The sequence below is a fragment of the Muntiacus reevesi genome, chromosome 4 (assembly GCF_963930625.1).
Source record: "Muntiacus reevesi chromosome 4, mMunRee1.1, whole genome shotgun sequence".
Classification (NCBI taxonomy): Eukaryota; Metazoa; Chordata; class Mammalia; order Artiodactyla; family Cervidae; genus Muntiacus; species Muntiacus reevesi.
The window spans coordinates 554,278-573,690 of NC_089252.1; the positions used below are offsets into that span (position 1 = coordinate 554,278).

General features: G+C 46.7%; 1 protein-coding gene across 1 annotated transcript in view; it reads right to left on the reverse strand.

Moving 5' to 3' along the window:
• The window catches only part of LOC136166218 (exocyst complex component 1-like), a 78,019-nt gene that overhangs the window by 22,477 nt on the left and 36,129 nt on the right, over positions 1-19,413 (reverse strand). The window contains exons 3-4 of the mRNA XM_065932241.1: positions 4,501-6,179; positions 1,275-1,312 (exon numbers count right to left, since the gene is read on the reverse strand). The gene's annotated coding sequence lies outside the window, so the exon portion shown is untranslated. The remainder of the gene's footprint in view (positions 1-1,274; positions 1,313-4,500; positions 6,180-19,413) is intronic.

The following is a 19,413-nucleotide window of genomic DNA, read 5'->3' on the forward strand; positions in this document are numbered from 1 at the left end:
ATAAAGAGTTAAAATAATATCATTGTATGGGTGATGCTAAAATTTCACATGTTATTTTATATACTATTCATAATAACTCCCATGGAGGTGCAGCCCAACTGTAAAGCAGCAGAGCTCTGACCCACTGAATCTTAAGCAGCAGAGCTGTGACTTGAACTGATCCAGGACAATTTTCACTTCAACATCTTGAAGTCTCTTCTAGGCTTTACTTCCAGAGAGTTCTACAAATTTGTAAGCTTGGGCTATTGGTGTAATCTCTGGACCTCAGTTCAACCTTACAACTTCTGTACCTTTCATGTATAAAATGCCAACACTCTTTTAAGTCTTAAAAACATTCCTTATTCTCAGAGTTTTTCTTAAATTCATACTTTGCCTAACAAAATGACACCCCCCTCACAAAACACTCTCATTTTAGATTTTTCTCATAAGACAGGTGCTACTTGTAGCTTTTTACTTCCTAAAGATGTACATGTAGGTACAAGCTCAGATATGTGCATACAAATAAACAGCATCTATTCCACAGCAGTTCAGAGGAGTCGTCAAACATCCTTTTGCCCTGGCTCTCCTGTTTTCACTACACTATTTTGCTCTCTTTGGGTAAAGGATTCGCTTCTTTCAGCTCACTCTCTCTCCTTCTAACTTGTACCTATTTTTTTCCCCCCAAACCACAAAAATGTTATTCTCTTGCCTTGAACTATTCTGAAGTGTTCCAGAGGCTGGGGGAATCAACCCCCAGGGTGGTTTCAGGTTGGCTACTTTCTACTTCCATCACTTCATATCAAGAACCTCCCCAAATCCAGAACCTCAGCCAACTGCCTTCACTGGCCTAATAGGAATGGTTCTGTCTCTGGACCAAGAACAGTGAAAGACAGAGGGAGGCAGCTGGTGATGCGCTTCTAGGGAAAGACAGCAACGATCCCACCGTCTAGGCTCAAAGGCAGCGGCAGCAGAATATGAACATCACCAGTCTCCTCAGCTTACCACACATCACTAGCCACACGTTACAAGAAAGGCTGACCCCATCTAACACCTGCAGCTCTCTGGACAACCTTTCTGCAAAGGCCTCGGCGCTAGAAATTGCATATTCACAGCCTTCCATCATTATCTCAATATCCCGCTCTTCTCTTGCATTTAACTCTTGGCATTCATCCACTGCCTCTTCCTCACCTCCTGTCACACTCTGATGTTCTCCACTTGGAACAGATTCTTAAAAGAGGGTAAAAATTAAAAATAAAGTAGTAAAAAACTAGGAAGGACAACAGCATTGTACTTACAGGTAAGGTCAGTTATAAGCACAGGTCACATTTAGAGGCTGAAAAATAGGAAAAAAATGATTCAAAATATATGAAAAAAAACTTATTTTATGAAGAACCGCATATGTTAACATGTCTATTATAACAAAAGCATGCAGTCTAATTTATTGACTTGTGTTAAAACAGGCCTTAGTCACACTTTCCCAAAACATAATTAAACTATAAAACAAATATACAACCGGAAACGAAACACGTGTACAAGCCTAACCTTTTTTTTTCTCTACCTGAGATAACTGTTGCTCTAATACAATAATGCTTATAATTCAGGACACATGAGGAACAATTTGCTTTCCTTTTTTTTCCAGGTAACACCTTCTTCTGTTATTTTTGTTCTTTCTATCTTTGTTATGTTTTGTGTTTTCCTCCAAATAACTTTCAATTGAAATTTTAAAAATGCATCTACAATTCATAATTTATTTTGGGCAATGAAAATATTAACTGAACTTTCCATTTCTCTCTGTAAAAATTTTTCACATGTGTTTATAAAATTTCTAAGGATCAGCTAATAGAAACTTTCTCAATATCTGTATAGTAAGAACAACATCATGGCTGTGTAAAACTACAAAAATTTCAGCTGTCTTCCTGCTTCAAAACAAAAGACCAGGAGGTCAGAACTGAGATGCTTTCTAGATAAATGTTTCAGTTCACTTTCTGGAAAGAACAGACTCAGCATATGGGATTTTACATAAATCTTGAGATCGAGAGATAAAATGAAAAAAATAATTTTACCCTTAAATAAACCTCGAAACAAAGTTACTGATTTTCAACAATTCACAGGACACGCTTTAAAACACAAATTCCAAGTGTTTTAGATATTCATTATTTTGTATGAAAATGAGAATCTACATTCAGCATGACTTGACATATGTTAACTTGTCCTTGAACAAAACACACCTAATTCAAAGTAACAAATGATTTACTCTTAAGAATGCTAATTAGCCAGCTTTAGATAACATGCCAGAAAAAAAAGAGGGGCTAAAACTTTCGGCACAGGCAATTACAGACTGCAGTACACAAACGCAAGTCCCTTAGAGCGGCGTCTCCCAGCTCTCAGCCCTTTCCAAGTCACTCTGGAAATGTTAAAAGTGTTTTGTGTGCAGCTTTTTAGCCACTAGGGGGCAGGGGATGCCCAGTTCATTCTGCACAGCTCCTTACACAAGTAAACATTTAAAATAAACAAATATTTTAAATGATCATAATTGTTTCAGAAGGCATCTTCTCACATAAGCAAGGTCATGAATCACTGTCAAGTAAAACTGAAGTAGCACCAAATCAATAACAAGAAACATTTTTATGGACTTTGAAACTTTAGAAAGCATTTGTATGTTCATTATCTAATGTAATCCTCAAATAAATTCCATGAAATAGTTATTATTTTCCCATTAGAAATTACCACATACTATGTCCTTAGTGACTGCCCAAGAAAAGCTGAAATCTTGAGTGTTACACCTATTAATGCCAAGGTCCCCGCCCCACCCCATGGGAATGCTGGATGCTAAAACTGACAGGGATTTTCAGCTCAAGATGGCAGACTAGGACACATTTACTTTCTGTTCCTTCTGAAACCATACTTAAATAAAAGTGTAGAAATACCAAAATTAATAAGCCAGTAAAAGCCAAGAGGTTGTGGAAGTCATCAACTACAGAAAGATTTCAACATATTTCGAGAAGGCAAAAAATGAAACCGAGTGATGAATAAAATAACTAAGGAAAGACTGTCCTAAGGAGGGTCTGCACAAAGCCAGTTAGCTTTCAGTGAGTTCTGGTTATAGCAAAGGGCAAGGAAAGAAGAGGAGCTGAAAAACAAGGAAATTAAAGTTATTTTAGGGAAAAAAGTTAATTGTATGAGCTCCAGAGACCACTCAGCCTGCTGCCATATCAATCCATGGATTACAATGGATTGTTGGTAAGCAAGACAAGAAAATAAGGAAGAAACAAAAATGAAGAGATTGTTCCTTACTGAACTCTTCTCAAATGAGATCAAGGAATTATGGTTAAATGCCACAGCTGTAAATCATTTCTGCTCCTAGAGAGGTCAGATAGGGCTTATGATATTTCTCGCTTTTTTCAGACATAATTTAGGTCTGAGAAAAACCTTTTGTGTCCTCCAATCTCAAATCTTCTTGGGGATGGAAGTCCAAATTTACTCTGACATACTATAAAAAGAATCTCAAGAGCAGAGGGCAAACTAATTTATAATATATGAATTATGTCCAGTGTTATTTTAAATAGATTTTAAACTAAAATATATAAATAAAGTTTCACTGATCAATACAATTCTGGGTTCTGAAACCTCTACATGTCACATGCCTGCTGTGTAACACACAATGTCAGCCCAGGAGAAAGAAAACACTCCAATGAAGTAAGCCAAAGAAACAAGATTCAAACTCGATAAAGCCATGTTAGACTAGGAGTTTTCAGTCCTATCCTATTCTTTTGAAGCTTCTACCTTGTGAATAATAACATGTCTCCCTTGTCCTAGACACCCAAGAGTGTGACTTCTCTCCTGGGCATAAGAATCTTTAGAATTATATATGGTAGTAAAGAGTGGACCCAGCTGACATGCTCACAGTGACCAAACTGTACTGACTGACTGAAGCTGAAACAGGGCTCCACTATGAAGCTGCAATAAGTGATGTGTTTGCTTTCTCAACATGAATGAGCTGCCTTACTGAACACACTCCAGGAAGGCCACAGAAACAGGCTTCTAATCCATACAGAATAATGCACTGGTAAATTTCTTTCAGGAAAGCCCATGATTTATCTAGACTATCATCTTTACATATCTGGATCCTTCAAACTATACCAAAGGGAAAACCTCCGCTGGTGCTATGCTGACAACTGGTGGTCCTTAACCTGCCTCTTCTGAGATCAGAACCCAACGCAGCAGGTGATCAATTCATGAATTGAGCAAAAGAAAACCTACAGGGTAGGATATAGACTCATTATAGGTATGACACTTAGGGCTAAGTGCCATAAGGAGGACAAGAAAAGAACAGTAACACGTGAAGCATGTATGGCGGGGAGGCACCACAGCCCAGAGCAGGTTTGGGTCACATCCTGGCTAAGCCATTACCATCTGCACACCCTGAAGAACAGTCTAAGATTTAACTGTTGTACCAAATTTCTAAAAAGAAGTGAAGAAAGAGGCTTACCCGCCAGAAAAGGACGTGGTGGGGTGCAGCACCTGGCCAGGTGAGGGCTCTGCATTCCGGCTGGTGATGATGGCAGAGGAGCCGCGGCGGTGAAGCTGCTCCTGGCCTCGCAGAGAAGCTGGAGAGGTCCCCACAGGTGCTGGACCACCCCCGGGAGGGTGGGTGGCTCCTGCAGTCAGCTTTGCACAGGTCTCTGAGACCCAGGCAGGGAAGGGCCGGCAGATACACACGCAGGCACCAAGGGGGCTGCATGATGAGGAGCTAGATGGGATGAGCTCTGGAGAAGGAGGCCCCCACGGTCCTGAAGAGTCTCTGCACGGTGGCCCATCTGGTGCCAAACACCTGCCACCCACAGTGGGAGGTCTCAGCGGCTAGAGAGCCCGGGAGGGGTCGTGCACTGGGCCCCGCCCTTTGCCCCGGAATTTGCAGTTTCTCTGTGACACGTATACCATGGACGAGTCACAATTGCCAGGCTGAGTCCTCCTCTCTCCAGGACGTGTTTCACCGCGAGAGGAGTAAGAAGCTAGGGAGACGCTCTCGCAGTTTCACATTCTATTCTCGGGTTATTTGGCGCACAATACGGGCAATTTACTGTGTAAACTTCTTTCTGTGCTCCGCCGCCGGCGCCCGCTGGGCCGGGGCTCGCTGGTTTTGCGCCCTCGGGGTGCCACCACATCTGGCCGGGGTCACCCCGCCGCCCCAGCTCCTGCTTTACAACCTGGTCGCAGGCTGCTCAACCAGGATCCAGTGCCCTCATCGTCCGGGTTTTACAGCATGCCGAAAAGGTGGTACCCAATCCAGGAGGCTGGGTACTCCCGTGTGGGCGGGCTACCCCTGGCGAACTTGAGGGAGTGGCCGAAGCAGCAGCCCGTCCTGTCCACTCGTAATTCCATGATGTTCGGACCTTCGAGAACCGTCAGAATTCCTCCACCGGGGCGCAAAATTACTCTCCTGCGTTCACTCCCTGAGCTACCTGTTCAGGTAGCCAAGGCTGGGAAGCCGGTACCAGCCAGTCACCGCCCACTTCCTCGCGCAAAGGAGAGTAAGGCCATGGTCCAGGAAGATCAAAGGGAAGGCGTGACAGAGGAGGAAGGTCACACAGAGGCCGAAGGAGAGGACAACGGAAAGATGAGTCCGGACCGCAGCGGGGCTATGACAATGACACCTAGGCCCCAGGAGACCGGCGGGCTCCTCCCGCCCCTCCACTGCCCTCCCGAGCCTCCCAAACCTCCTTCCGGGGCACCCAGGAGGCAACTTCAGTGAGAAAGCCCAGGTGTCTCGGACGAAGCCTTCCTCCCAAAGCCCCGCCATCTGCTCAGACGGCACTGCTGGAGACGGCCGGCCTCCCTCGCAGCCTGGCCCCCTGGCCACGGTGCTCTCTGCCCCAAGTCCGCGCTGCAGCCTGCTGCCCGAGAGGCCAGGAGAAGTGGTGCTGGGTGAAGACCACCAACCCGGCTGCCCAGAGTCACCGATGTCCGGGAAGGCGCTGCAGCGTGAGCCACCTTCAGACACCCCGCGGAGAAGCTCTTCTCCCCTGGGAGCCGCCGGCAGTGGGCGCCCCCGCAAGAGGACGATGCCCCCGCCGCTTTTTCTGCCACTGCCGCCCCCGCTGCCGCCACTGCCGCCCCCGCTGCCGCTGCTCTGGGGTCGCAGTGACCTTCCCCCGCCTCCGAAGCTTCCAGCCATGACTCGCGCCAAAACCCGGGGCACCCTGAAACAAAACAGGGACCGTCAGAGGAACAGAATCCTGAGGGATCCAAGGCAGGCCATGCGACGCCGCAGCGCCGCCCCGCCTGCCCCAGGGACCACAGGCTCCCTGCCTCCGGTCAGTCACACGTTGCAGGTCCCTCCTACCACCACCAACTTGGCCGACCTGTCCTCCAGATTCCCCAATCTGGCTGGCCTTCCACCTTGCCTGACACCTTATGTGGATCGGGTGGCAAGACACACAGCCCCCGTGGACTCTCATTCTGCTAGTCCTGCAGATGCTCTGCCTCCAGTTTCCAATCCCACTGTGGGAACTGCCCTCAAGGAGGATGCGGGCACTGCGTGTGCAGTCAGAGCAACACCACCTTCTATTTCTGACCTCTCCACACCCCTGAGCACCCCAACCCTCCCCTTCCAGCCACCCTCCGACAAAAATGAACCCCCAACACCCATGTGTGTAGATTCTCCCCCTCCCTCATACTTACTCACCCCTCTTCCAGACCGCCCCATCGCTCCCCCTGCTACAACTTCTACTGGAGTCCCTTTTACCACCACAGTCACAGCATCTCCAAGTGTAACCTTCCTGTCTCCTTCAGATCAGGACGTCACTGACATGGACACTACTCCCCCGGCTCATGCTGTAACCTTTCAGTCTCCCCCAGGTATTGGGGTGGAGCAGACACGCACTGCAGGGAGACCAGACACCACCAGCGCCATTTGTGCCGACGGTCTCCTGCCCTGCTTCAATCTTTAACTATGCCTTTCACTCCCAAACCAACCCTCACCCTACATCTGCAGCCACTGATGGGCAGCAGAGAGCCTCTGTTTTTCCCAAGCCCCCATCTGGGGCTCCGGCTGCTGTCTTCCCCGGGCCCCCACCTGGGGGTCAGGCTGTCGTCTTCCGCGGGCCCCCACCCGGAGGTCAGGCTGCCGCCATTCCCGAGCCCTCATCTGGGGCTCCGGCTGCCGCCTTCCCTGGGCCCCCACATGGTTATCAGGCTGCCGCCTTTCCCAGGCCCTCATCTGGGGCTCCAGCTGCCGTCTTCCCCGGGCCATCACCTGGATATCAGGCTGCCGCCTTTCGGGGGCCCTCATCTGGGGCTCCGACTGCCATCTTCCCCGGGCCCCCACCTGGGGGTCAGGCTGTCGTCTTCCGCGGGCCCACACCCGGAGGTCAGGCTGCCACCTTTCCCGGGCCCCCACCTGGGGGTCAGGCTGCCGCCTTTCCCGGGCCCCCATCTGGGGCTCCGGCTGCCGCCTTCCCCGGGCCCCCACCTGGGGCTCCGGCTGCCGCCTTCCCCGGGCCCCCACCTGGGGGTCAGGCTGCTGCCTTTCCCAGGCCCTCATCTGGGGCTCCGGCTGGCGCCTTCCCCGGGCCCCCACCTGGGGGTCAGGCTGTCGTCTTCCCCGGGCCCCCACTCGGAGTCAGGCTGCCGCCTTTCCCGGGCCCCCACCTGGGGCTCCGGCTGCCGCCTTCCCCGGGCCACCACCTGGGTATCAGGCTGCTGCCTTTCCCGGGCCCCCACCTGGGGGTCAGGCTCTCGTCTTCCCCGGGCCCCCACCTGGGGGTCAGGCTGCTACCTTTCCCGGGCCCTCATCTGGGGCTCCAGCTGGCGCCTTCCCCGGGCCCCCACCTGGGACTCTGGTTAATGTCTCCCTTGGAACCCCATCTACGGCCTTGGGTCCTGTCTTCCCCGGCCCCACTGTGTAGGACTCCAGCCAGTGTCTTCCCCATCCCTCCATCTAGGGTTCTGCCCACTCTCTCCCCTAGCCCCCCATCTACAGCTTTTGGTCCTGTCTTCCCTGGCCCCCTCTCTAGGGCTTTGGCTCTTTCCCTCAGTCCCCAAATTATGGCTTTAGGTCCTGCCTCCCCCAGCCCCCCATCTATTGCTTCAGCTCCTGTTTTCCCCAAACCCCCATCTATGGCTTCGGCTCCTGCCTCCCCCAGCCCCCCACCTATGGCTTCGGCAGTTATCTATGCTTCAGCAGTCAGCATCTCTACAGATGTCAAACCAGTCTTTGACATCAAAGCTATGGATGCACCTCCTCCTCAGACTTTACTTTCTAGTCTACCTCTGACTCCAAGGACAACCACTACTCATACCACATGGCTCTTCCTGGTTCTGAGAACACAGCACCCAGTGGCAGCGATGCCTGGACCCGAGCCTCGACTTATTTACCTGTGGACGTGGTCAACAGAGGTACCCATGTTTCAAGTGAAGCTTGAAACCCAGAACTCACCATTGAACCCACATCTGGGGCCAACAACAGGAAGAAGCCTAACAAGTCTATTCCACTGGGAAACCCATTAGCCCTAGCACAAGATGAAAAGCTAACCTCTTCTGCAGTCCAGCCACCCAGAGGAAGGATAATGGATTCGGGTTTACCAGATCCCCTGTCTTCCACCACCACCATCAACATGCAGCTGCCCTCTGTCTACAGCTCAGGTATTTTCCCCAGGGATGTATCTGCTACTTCTGGTTTTGGAATGGATACCACAGTGCCCAGTCCTGGAGACAGTAGCTTGTTGTCTTGCTAGTACCACATGAGGCCCACTGTTGATGGGGCTGCAGCCTCTATGGCTGGTGGGAGTTTTGGGTTGGTGTGAATGCCCTAGGCCTCACTTATTCAGAAGCATCTGGCCCACCTCACTTTTGCACAGAACTGTGTGGGACACCCAGCACCACCTGTGTTCCTACTGTGGCCAGATCACCTTGGGCTCATCTCATTGCAGCTGGCTGCTGCAGTAGGAACAGCAAGCCCCCATCCCAGCATCCGGGCACATATCTGGTTCCAACTTGAATCCAAACGCCTGGGGTCTCCTTCAGCCAAGTCCAGGTGGTAGAGTCACGGCAGGGGAAACCACCATCCTTATGGTTAGAGGTCGGGGTGTTACCACTTCCCATCACTGCACCCAGGACCCACATGAGTGTAGACAATCTACAGTTACAAATCCCATCACCATGAAGAAGAAATTTGTGTCAAGGGACAAGTCAATTTCAACTTTTCACTAGAACAACACTGCATCCATTGGATTTGCAACTGTGAGACCCACCCCTGGCTTGAAACCCACTAGAAGTTCCACCTGACTTCCAAACACAAGGGGTCCACCTGTCCAAGATCCAAGTGGTGGTGGTATAGGAGGGAACGTCATCATTCCCAGGAATGGAGGACCTGGTAGCCACACTTCCCATCAGTACAACTGGGACCCACCTGGCCAATACACCATGGGTGAACACATGGAAGGAGCCACATCTCATCTCGGATGGGAGGCCCCAGTGTCAGCACCTGCCACTGGGCTCGGAACTCATATATGCAAAGCACAGAGCGGGTGACGGGGGCCAGCACCTCACCCGCTGTGACTGGGTACACTTCTGCTGTCCCATTCACACAAAGCACCCAGGCCTCCCCAGCCCAAACCCACGTAGTACGATGGGGGATAGCACCATATATATTTAGAGAGGAATGTCTGCACTCAGAACTCCTGGGACCCCAACTCAGGGCACCCCTCTGACTTTGGAGGAGCACGATGTTGCCTTTAGCAGCAATGAGCCAAAGGACCACACGCTCAGCGATATGCACGAGTAGGTGTGTGTTGTATGTGCATGGGTGAGGAAGGTGGGTGTGTGTGTCGTGCAGGCTGAGAAGTATCTGAGCCCAGTTCAGAACTACATACCAGAATTGAGAAGTTCCATGTGGAGGATGGAAAGTAATCTGCATGTATCATCCACTATGCCATCCCTGGTTTGACTGTAAACTTGGCCGACCCAAACTTCTGGATATTTTCCCTACACTTGGAACTGGCAAGTTCTACAGCTGTCTTTAGCTGCTTCCTCTCCCCCTACCCATTTGCCTCAATGGACACTTATCTTTCCCAGCTTTATGGACAAATATGTATATAGGTAATTTATATATAAGTAAAAACTTATTCCTGTTAATCTACTACTGTTTGTGTGTCTTTACCCATTGATATATATGAGTCATGATGTGTTGAGGCAGACTTAAGGTTGCAAAATTTTCTGGGTCCCAGTGACTGGGTTGTGGAGCTAGGCATACATTATGACCATGTGTGCTGACTTCTGAAATCTGCTTTGAGTGTAAGGAGTGACAGTCCAGGAAGAACTAAGGTCCAGAGGAGGGAGAGACAGGGCAGCTCATCCTTACTTCTCTATGTCTCTCTCTCTCCCCCTGCACCACTCGAACCACACCAGAGGCCAGACAATCCCTGATGTGTGAAGAGGAAACACACTTGATGGTTTTCGTTTTTGAAAACGTTTAAATGTCTCTTTTGTGCATCTTTTGATCCAATTGAAACTTAGGCCAGTCATCTCTGTATGTTCCCACTTCACCCAGAGAGGATGGACTTTGTATCCAGGTTCATGTGTCTGGAGAAACAAAGGAAGAGTCCATGCCTGCTCTGTAATTGTTGAAAATTTAAGTTTACTTCAAGTTGATCATACTGCTTAAAGTATCAGAAAAGATTCTCTTCAATAACTGGCTTGGCTCTGAGATAGGCTGCTAAAATACCAAACATAAGAGGTATAACTGTGTCCAGTTCTAGCAGACCCTAGAGTTTTGCTGGGCCTCCAGGAGGTTCAATAAAGGCAAAACTCCTGACTCTCTGTAGCCTATCCTGTAGTCAGAGGGGAGAACAGAAATCAGTGTAAATTATCTGACAAGCTGGTGGTGTGGTTTAGTTGCTAAGTTGTGTCAGACTCTTTGCAACCCCAGGGACTGTAGCCCACCTGTAGGCTCCTCTGTCCACAGGATTTTCCAGGCAAGGATACTGGAGTGGGTTGCCATTTCCTTCTCCAGGGGGTCTTCCTGACCCAGAGATCGGGCCAGGTCTCCTGCATTACAGGTGGATTCTTTACTGACTGAGCCTCCAGGGAAGCCTAGTAACAAACGCAACAGAGATTGAGCAGTGTATGGGCAGAGAAACAAGGTGTTCCAGTTAAACAGTAGAACAGGATAAGTCTTACTGGGAAGGTGGAGTTTGAACAGTGTAGCGGGAGGGAACTGAGTCAGATATCTGAGGAAAAAGCATTCCAGATAATGGGAATAACCTCTGCAAGGCCCAGAAGAAGGACACCAATGTCCTAAGGGAAAAGCTAGTAAATAATGCGGCTGGAAGAAAGTCAGAAAGTGGGAAGGGAGAAGAGAAGAGGAAAGGAGGGTGGAGAAGATGTGGATTGAATTGTGGCATCATCATTTATTGATTGTGTGATCACAAAGTTAATCCAACCTTCAAACGTTTCAGTGAAATCAGTGATTTTCCTATGGCCAATTTACCTCACACGAGTTTTGGAAGGATAAAATAACACAGGGAAATGAATTATAAGCCACTGTTATTATTCTACACATAAAGACAGATAGACAGACAGATATAGAGAGTTAAGACAATTTTTTTGTCCCCCTCCACAGATTCATATATTGAAGCCCTATCCCCTTATGTGTGATGGAATTAGGAGATGGAGTTTTTAGGAGGTAACTAGGTTTAGAAGAGGCCATGAGGGTAGAGCTGTCATGATAGGATTAGCTCTTATAAGAAACAGAAAAAACACGAAAGCTTTCTCTCTCCACCATGTGAGGAGGACACAGCAAGGAGATGGCCATCTACAAGCCAAAAATGGAGGACTCACCTGGAAGTGTTTCTGCCTTGCTCTTAAGACTTCCCAGAAGTGTGAAATGTCTCTTGTTTAAGCCACTTAGTCTATGCTATTCTGTTATAGCAGCCTGAGCAGACTAATACAGGCAGGTGAGTAGGGAAAGGATAACTGATAGCTACATAGATGGAGATAGAGCATGCATATGTATGCTTTATGAATTACTTCAAATGTCCTCACCAGGCAATTCAAATAGGAGATTCCCATTTTAAAGGGAGCATAAAAGTGCTTGCTTTCATGAAGTATACAGATGGAAAAATACTGCAGCCTAAAAATGCACAGCACTGAGCCTAATGCAACATTTCTGAGATTAGTCCTGCAAAACAAAGAACACCATCACAGAGAGGCCGACAGCCTCCTCCCGGCACCCTGCCGCCTGATTCATTTACTCCAAGTTGTTCCTTCCGACTCCAGAGGATCAAAGCTCCTGTTGCCTGACTTCAGACACTCTCCTTCCCTACCAGAAGCAGGGTTGAAATACAGTTTGCTTCTAATAGTTCCACACCTTCTCTCGGCCATGCAGGACAACATCACCAGGGACAATTTTTAACTTTTAAAATTTATAATGCTTTTCATTAAAAAACAAAAATCCTTCAAAGCTGAAAACAACAATTCTGATAAGGCAAGCACTTAGCAAATGTATGAGATATAAAGATGATTTTGAATTTCATGTTTTAATGCATTTACACAGTTGAAGCTTCATCTAAATAAATGGAAATATTGTTATGAAAATACTATGTGGACATGATAGCATCTCAAATACAGAAATTCAACTTTTCTAACCCCAGTTCCCCTCTCCAGAGACAGTTTTTGGCCACAGGAATGTTGCCCCCATAATTCTAGACATTATGTTTATCTGCTGTATCCATTGTAGATCCATTTTAGCACCCTAGCATGAGGCAGGAAGATAAACTCCTACCCCCACTACTTCTCATCCCTCTTCCCTCCAATACATCATATTCATTTCATCACTTCTGCTGCCTCTCTTCTGTAATGCCATGCAATTTTTGCTGGCTTTTATTGAAGGGAGAAGTAGTAGTCTAGTGGCTAAAAGCCTTGGTTCTGGAGATGGACCACTTGGCTTGGAAGCTTTGTTCTTCAGTATATTATTAGCTCTGCAATCCTGAGCAATTTACTCAACCTTCCTGGGCCTCTGTTTCCTCACCTGTATGATGAGGAACTGGATGATAACCACCACTGCGTGGAGTTGCTCGTGATGATGCAAATAATAACACATCTGCAGCCTTCAATGTCCAACACACGGAAGCTCTCAAGAAATATTAGCTATAGGACATAGCTACAGTACTCACTTTCACTCTAATCTCATCATTTTCTTTATGCCTGAGACTGCTTCTGCCCCCAGTTCTGTCTTTCCCCTTGTACAGCTCACCTTTGGGCAATAGCATGTTTGCTTTACCTGTGATGATAATATTTATAATTTGTTATGCAAACACAACAAAGTGTCCTGTGTTTTATTTACAGGTTGATGCTATGGGTTGAAAACCAGTAAGTTAAATTAACTAAGTTCTGCTCGGTCCTGGGGACAACAGAATGGTAGAACTGTATTTCCCTCTCTGTAGGCATGATGCTCCTACTTCTGTCTCTATCATCAACTGTTTAAACTCATGCTGTATTTCAGTTTGCTTTTTCCTTCAACTGCTATTTTCTCACAAAATGTCATCACTTCTCCTAAAATCTGACCCACCTTCTTTTGTTCTCTTGAACCATTTCCCCAGAATAAACTATTTTTAAAATGTTCAAAGGCAACACTGTTTCCTTGCCTGGATCCCCTCCTCTTTCAGAACCCTTGCCCCTCCCCCTCCTCAGTTTGAAGCTCTAAGACCAAAGGAAGCATAAGACCCTGAAAGAAAAGAGACCAAATTGCTTTCAGGTTAGACTGGAAATAACCACTAGTTACTGATCATGAAAACGGCATAATTCTGGCCCCATCACTCCTAATTTCCTTGCCTTGTGGGAGAGTTAACAATCTGGATTTCAACCAGTACTTCAGGTCATTATGAGCCAGGTAGTCCTTATTCCATACTATGCCCAATACTGGTCTAGGCCACGAGTGAGATCTCACCTAGGGCCTCTTACATTTCTTAAGATTAGAAATTTTGTGTGGAACTTCAGGCTAAAACTCTCGTTATTATCAAGCAGGGCATTTTCCCCACATATACCTCTCAAGAATTAGCAGGCGGCTTGTGGAAGATTTGAGAATCCCAGACTCATGAATGCATGTCTTTCTTGTCGCCGATATTTTCTTCTCAGAGATCCAGAAACACCCTTGCCTATGCTGAGCCCACCCAGGCCCTCCCTGGACCGGGCGCTGCCGTCACCCAGGGTGACGAGAGGCGAGGGGCTGCCTGAGCAGCAGCTGACGCCTCACGTGAGACGGAGCCGGGCGCGGTCCCTCAGCAGCCCCGGGACAGGGGTGCCGCCCTCAGACGCTCCTCTCGGGCCTGGAGAACGCCGCGGGTGCTAAGTGTTGGAGCCACAATGTGGACCTCCCGTATTTGCCCAAGGTGGAAAGGCTAGGAGAGACAGAAAAACAAAACAACCTTGAGAAACAGAACCAGGCTTGAAAAGTTCTCTCTCTGAGACAAGTGGCACTATTGTCTTAAATTCACGCTAAGTTGGAGATCACACACCTTTGGTTTTTAAACTGGCAGATACTTGTTTTACAATGTTGTGTTGGTTTATGCCATACAACAAAGCAAATCAGTCATAATTATATATACATATATAATATATACGTTATATATAATATAAACATATAATTATCTATATCTGTATCTCCCCTTCCTCTTGAGCCTACCTCAGCCCTCCCCTCACTCCCCTCCAGGCCATCACAGAGTACCAGGCTGGGCTCTCCGGGTTATCCGGCAGCTTCCCACTAGTAGCTATTTCACACGTGATAGTGTCTATATGCCAATGCTACTTTGTGGCGACATGGATGAACCGAGACACTTTCTTAGAAGTAGGTTTTCAGAACATGGAGGAAAAATGAAAGCTTATGTCCAAAGAGATGGGGATGTGTGTGGGGGAGGCGGGGGGACAGTGAGATAAAGGGTGCAAAACATAAGCTCTGTCCATTTTTAATTTGCTGCTGGACTAGCCCAGGCTGTTGTACAGAAATCTGAAAACACTAAATGTGGTGAAATAGCCACATGGACAATTGCTCAAAAATACTTTTCTGTTCCCCTTGAAACAGAATGATTTTACTGATTTCATCAAATACATACCTCAAAGTGATGACAGAAAGTTGAGTAAGTTATGTGCTGGGAATTGCACTTACGATTATTAGCAAGCACAATTACAGTGCTTACACTACAACAAGTACTATTTTAAGTGCTTAGCAAGTGCTTAAGCCCATTTAATCCTCACAATTGCAATCTTAGGTAGGTATTATTTATAATACTGACTTATTTTTTTGAAACTGAGGCCCAGAGAGGTTAAAGAGCCTGTCCAATGTCGCACAGTAAGTAGATGGCAAAAACCCAGGATTAAAACAAACCATCTATACTTTCATCACTTTGCTATGTCACCTTATTACAAGTTATGTTTAGGGAAGGGACAAAAATGACAAGACTCAACTAAAAGGAAAAGGGAGAAATGAGAAAATGACTGATCCTAGAAGCTAGGCAGGGTTTAGGCTCAGGAATTTCTGGTGATGAGGTCTAGAAATAAGAATAAGAACTTTTGGGGAATATTAATTTGGGGTAGTATCTGAATCCATTGAGAAATGACTTTGTTTTCTTTAAAATTTATAAAGACCAGTTGGATGAAGAGTCATAAAGGAGAGGAAAAGAAGATGGTGGCTTAAGTAACGTCTTACTTAAGTAACCTCTTCCCTCTCGTTAGGACTTCCTGGGTAGCTCAGTTGGGAAACAGTCTGCCTGCAATGCAGGAGACCCCAGTTCAATTCCCGGGTCAGGAAGATCCCCTGAAGAAGGGAAACTGCCCACTCCAGTACTCTTGGGCTTCCCTCGTGGCTCAGTTGGCAAATAATCCGCCTGCAATGCAGGAGACCTGGGTTCGATCCCTTGGTTGGGAAGATCCCCTGGAGCAAGGTATGGCAACCCACTCCAGTATTCTTGCCTGGAGCCTCCCCATGAACAGAGGAGCCTGGGGGGCTATGGGGTCTCCAAAGAGTTGGACATGACCGAGCAACTTTTACTTTCCTTCTAATTAATAGAGGTGAGAGGACCTGTGGAGAAGGACAGAGCTCTCTCTACTAGCTGTCCAGACATGTTACCAGGATGAACAAGGAGAAAAACGGCAACCACTGTACTGGATCTGATGATCCCGCAAAGCCAAGGATTCAGGTTTTTAAGAATGGCTTATGATGGCAAACCTGCTGCATGCCGCTATTCCACTAAGTGTGCTTCCAGGCACACATCTTAACTGGGGTAATAGTTCCTAAGAGGTGCACATTTGTTCGGTACGGTTGCTGTAATATTACTACAAACTTGGTGGCTTAAAACGAAACACATTTTCTTACGGTTCTGGAAGACAGAGGTCCAAAACCAGTTTCACTGGACTGAAATCAGGAGTTGGTAGGACCATTCATGCCCCCTCTAGAGGCTCTAAGACAGAATCTGTTTTCTTGTCAGCATTCCTTGGTTTCTGGCTGCATCAATCCAAACCTAGCTTCATCATCACTTTCTCTTTGGAGTCAAATCTCCCTCTACCTCTCTCTCGTGAGGACACCAGTGATGACTGAGTGCCCATCCAGGTAACCCAGGAGAATCTTCCTATCAATAACCTTAATTTAATCCCATTGGCAAAATCCCTTCTGTCATTTAATGTGACATTCACAGGTTCTGGGCATTAGAATATGGATATTTAGGGACAAGGGTGTTATTCAGTACACAACAAGGAAGATACAGTTTTGTTTCTCGGTTGCAGGAAATGAAGTTTAGGAGAGCAATTTTTCCCAGGTTTTACAATCTCCAGAGTTGAGGTTTAAATCCTGGCAGTCAGAGTTTAGGACACACTCTAAACAATTTCAATCTGTGTCCTTAACTACTGCATACTACTTGGTTAAGAGTCACACACAGGTATCAAGACCCAATTGAATAAAACATGATGTACTGTCTCATCTTTCACTTGTGTATTTCTGAATCTGGCCCAGCGCAGAAGAGTCCAGAAAATTGTTAAGCAGGGTTACTAAGAGAAAGCATTTCCTGTTTGATTTGCACTGAGTAATGAAAGGTTGCTATTTTTTTTTAATTGAATATGCCACCAAGTAGTGTTATCACCATTTTATATACTCAAACAACCAAACAACAACAAAAAGCTATGGATGCAAAGGTGTCAGGGTCATGTCTAAAGGCATCCTGCTGGAAAAAGAGCTGGGTACCAGATGCCGAGACCCGGATTCAGCCCATCCGTCCTGACTAAGCACCTATTCAGAGATTGTGACTCACCACCCAGCACCTGAGTCTTTATATCCCAGCTTCAAGATGGAAATTAGTTGAGGGATCACAGACACTTGTACTAATCACCAATTCATAATCTGCTAACCCCTTCCTTTGTGGGAGAGAACCTGACATTTCTAAAATCCTTTTCTGCCTGAGAGCGAGCAGAGCTGCCCTTGCTCCTCTGGCCATGACCTACTGTGCTTTGAAAAGGAGATTTGGCAAGTGCAGCTGCAAACACATCTCCAATATCACACATCTATGGAAAATTCCAACCAGGTTTTAGGCCCAGTCACATTACATTTTTCTGAGGATCAGTAATGATTTGCTGCCGGGGTCCAGCCTCGGCAGGATCCAGGGGATACCCTCAGGATGAACGGCGTCGGCGAGAGAGAGAGAGAGAGAGAGAGAGACGAGAGACTAGCATTGATAGGGCCAAGTCTGCGAGAGAGAGAGAGAGAGAGAGAGAGAGAGAGAGAGAGAGAGACAGAGAGAGAGAGAGAGAGAGAGAGAGAGAGAGAGAGAGAGAGAGAGAGAGGGAGAATGACCAGACGCGGGTGCAGAGAGTCTGGAAGAGTCTGGCAATGCTTTATTTTTTACCATAGCTTTTATACCCTAAGTTTGTACATTTCTAAGGGGAAGATAGTTTAACATTACGTCAGCTTGTCCTTCATGAAACCAGGGTGTTTTCTGCATACTTCTTTGTTTATGAGGGTCTTGTACATTATCTTCTGGCCTTGGGGCCTATTGACATTTTATGACCTAGGTGAATGCAAAGCTGTTTTCCGTAATCTATTCTTTAATGAACACAAAGGTCAATCCTTTTGCAGAAGTTATCAGTTAAATTTATCTAAAAGGTTTACCAGACAAAGACTCTGCAGCTCCAGTCAGGCAGCCCCTGTTTAGCATTCCTGGTTAAAATTAACAAATTTAAACTCTTATTTTTCTAAATCTTTAACTATAACCACTTTTAGAATAATATTTTTATGTTCTCTCATAGGGCTTCCTCACCCCCGAAGGGCTCTGTGCCTACTAAAGACTTTAGGTGATCAGGTTCTTTATGCTGTTTTATGATTAGGATATTATAAGCAATCATGCATATTAGTACCAAGGACCTAAACGCATTTGCCAAACAAACTAAAATACCAGCAAAGGAGTTTAAATTAAAACACTCCTTTCACCCTAAATAATCTCATAAAATACCACCACCTGGGAAACTTATTGATTAAAATTCTAAATTGATTCTTATTTGGGAAGAGACCGGGGAAGGCCTTCCTGCCTGTGTCAGAGAAATTAGGGAGTAGTCCATTGAGGCAGGCATCAGAAAGACAGATATCATCTTTAAGGTGAGAGCCGGGGGCAGCTTTCCAAAACCCCTGAAAACCTGATTCGCCTTGCCCGTCAGGTTTTCTCCCCTATGGCCTCTTTAGGGGTAGGGTCTCGTGTGTTGGCTCCCGGTAATTTGCTGAGGATCAGTAATGCTCTCCGTATGCTAGCTGACAAGGGCATGATCTCTGTGCTTATTATATTCCATTTGTCAGTTCCTCTCTGACACAGTTGTCCGCAGGATTCCTTAGGAATATTTGAGTTATTTAGGCACTATTTCAGGAGTTGCTCCTGCCTGTATCCTCTCATTTCTTAATCAACAATTCCCAATAAGTAATTCAGCTGAGGTAGGTTATGAGAGGCATTCTTCCCTACTCCATGTGAATCTACACCCTGGACATCTGAATCTTCATGCCCTGTAAGTTTCAGATATGTGACATCTCATCCTCCCCATCATCACTATTTTCAGGAGTCAGGACCACAACGGTGACTGGCAAGTTCATCAACCTTTCCATTTCTTTCCCTCTTGATTGTTTCAGAGTGATTGGCGAGAGACTGTGCGTTTCGATTTTTTGAAAAGCTCAGTGGTCCAGAGACAATACTAGAATTCGGCCCTGGAGAAACACACATTCTGCTCATTGTTCTCTCTCTCTTATAGAACAGAAAAGAGACTCACCCATCACGCAGTTACGCAAGGTTTACCTGCGTGCACTGCTAAGGATTTGGATAAGACTGCTAATACTCCGTGTTTCCTACAGGAAGATACTTTGCATTCCATAAAATTAAATCCACACCATATGAGAAATTTAGTCTAACCTCTTAT